Genomic DNA, 2,111 nt, shown 5'->3' on the forward strand with positions numbered 1-2,111 from the left:
ATTAAAAAAAAAAAAAAAAAGTTACAATATCTAAACCCATCTGTTAGATAATTTAGAAGACAGGAAAATAGTTTATCTAGAAAGCAAGACCTTAAAACATCAGCAATATTCCCACATAAAACCCATAGTTTCCTTTCGTTTACTCAGTCTTACATAATTAATTTCTGTTCCACATGATTTTGGATCAGCCACAGTCTGTGAACTCATCAGCTTCCGAACAAGAGTTCTGTCTTTTTCACAAGTTACTGTCTTTTTCACAAGTCACTGTCTTTTTCACAAGTCCAGTATAGTCCATCTTTTTTTGAGATACTTTGCTCAAACGTTTTCAGCAAATCAGCAAAGTAAAAACTTAATCTGCAGATGACAAAACTTAATATGGCCATGATTAAGCCATATTAAACATAATATTCTTAATAGTAAAAGACCTGATAGAAATTAATTACAAGCACAAGGTAAAGGACAAATAAAATCAGTTTAAAAAAACTTTAGATAAAAAATATTCCTAAATATAACCATTAACCATATTTTTAAAGAACTTCAGATATAATACATAATACTCTTGAGACAAAATGTCATATAGTCAGTGTATACCAAGAATATACCAAGTTTATCAAATCTCTAAATACCTGAATAGTAATAAAAAAAAAGTCATAGGTAAATGATTTGAATTCCCCAATCAAACTATTGGCTTTGATGATGCTAGATTCAAAAAAATAAAGTTGCAACCAAGTTAGCAATAAAGAAATAATAAAATTATGATAGATCATGCATTTGTTGTCTAATAACAGGCAAAAACGTAAGAGGAAATACTAACATATAAATTTTGACCCAAAGAGAATCAGGCACTTCTCTTGATTCTGACAACACATTCCATGTAATTTATAATATGTTAAATAAACCTTTTTAGCACTTTTCCATTATAAAAATTTTTGTGGCTTTCCATGAAGTTTCAGAGTTGTCAGGAGTTGATTGTAGGTCACTGAGAAACAATACTTTAAGTTATTTCACCAAAGATCTTAAAGGTAAAAACCTTAACTTTCTTAACCATTTGACTTGGTTTTCGGCTCCAAAATCTTATTCTAATGAGAGGCCGAACCTCTGTCTTCAAGACAGATTACACAAAGAATAAATTAACCCTTTAACTCAGAAATCAAGGAAAATTCTGTTATTTGGACAGCAAGAAACCTAATTCTTTGTTTTATATGCTATGTAACATTAAAGCTCCTAAAAATTTTCTAAGTTAAACCTTTAAACTTTAGTCAGACAGCTAAAACTTTTGACTATAACAAATAAATTTCTTTTTAATAAACCTCTTAAATGTTGTCTTTGTTGCATATCTCTTATAGTGTACTCCCTTTAAAATGGCAGAAATGAACACATTCATTAACAAACTTAAATACATATATATTCTTGCCCTTCTGACATAAAAAGCCAAAGTATATGAACTTAAATTATGGTGAATATCTATTAACTCAATTTAATATCAATAAGTTACCTAAAATGTCTTGGGAATTATTTTAAGCCTGTATACCATAAAACATAACTGTTGTTGAAAGAAAAGTCTATTTAAACATTCTAAGATTTCATTCAACTTTTACTATTTCTTGTATTTTTCCCAATCTAATTTTACCCCTTAAAGATTTTATCAACCAGCTTTGGAAATCACAAAGTATCTGCTCAGTTGACCAATTCATTGATAGGGATATAACCTTAAGTGTCTCGCTAGGAGTGGAAACGTTTTTCCAGGCCACTTGAGGTGTGTCTCATTGTGATTTCTACTGTTTGACTTCTTAGATTGCCCCTATAATGAGAGAACTTGTTTACAGTTCTATGATCGGGATCCACTAAATTTCTGGTAACTATAGCAAAGTAGCAATTTTTCTTATCTTTTGTTTTAAAATAGTCTCCACCTAGAAGGGTGAGACAGTACACAATACAGGAGAAACTAGCACTTGTACAAGGAAAGGTCATGGAAGCCCCATAGACACATCCAAACTCCCTGAGGGACTGAATTGCTGGGCAGAGGGCTCTGGGGACCATGGTCTCGGGGAACATCTAGCTCAATTGGCACGACACAGCTTATAAAGACAATGCTCTACATTCTACCTTGG

The sequence above is a fragment of the Trichechus manatus genome, unplaced genomic scaffold (assembly GCF_000243295.1).
Source record: "Trichechus manatus latirostris isolate Lorelei unplaced genomic scaffold, TriManLat1.0 scaffold00020, whole genome shotgun sequence".
NCBI classification, from domain to species: domain Eukaryota; kingdom Metazoa; phylum Chordata; class Mammalia; order Sirenia; family Trichechidae; genus Trichechus; species Trichechus manatus.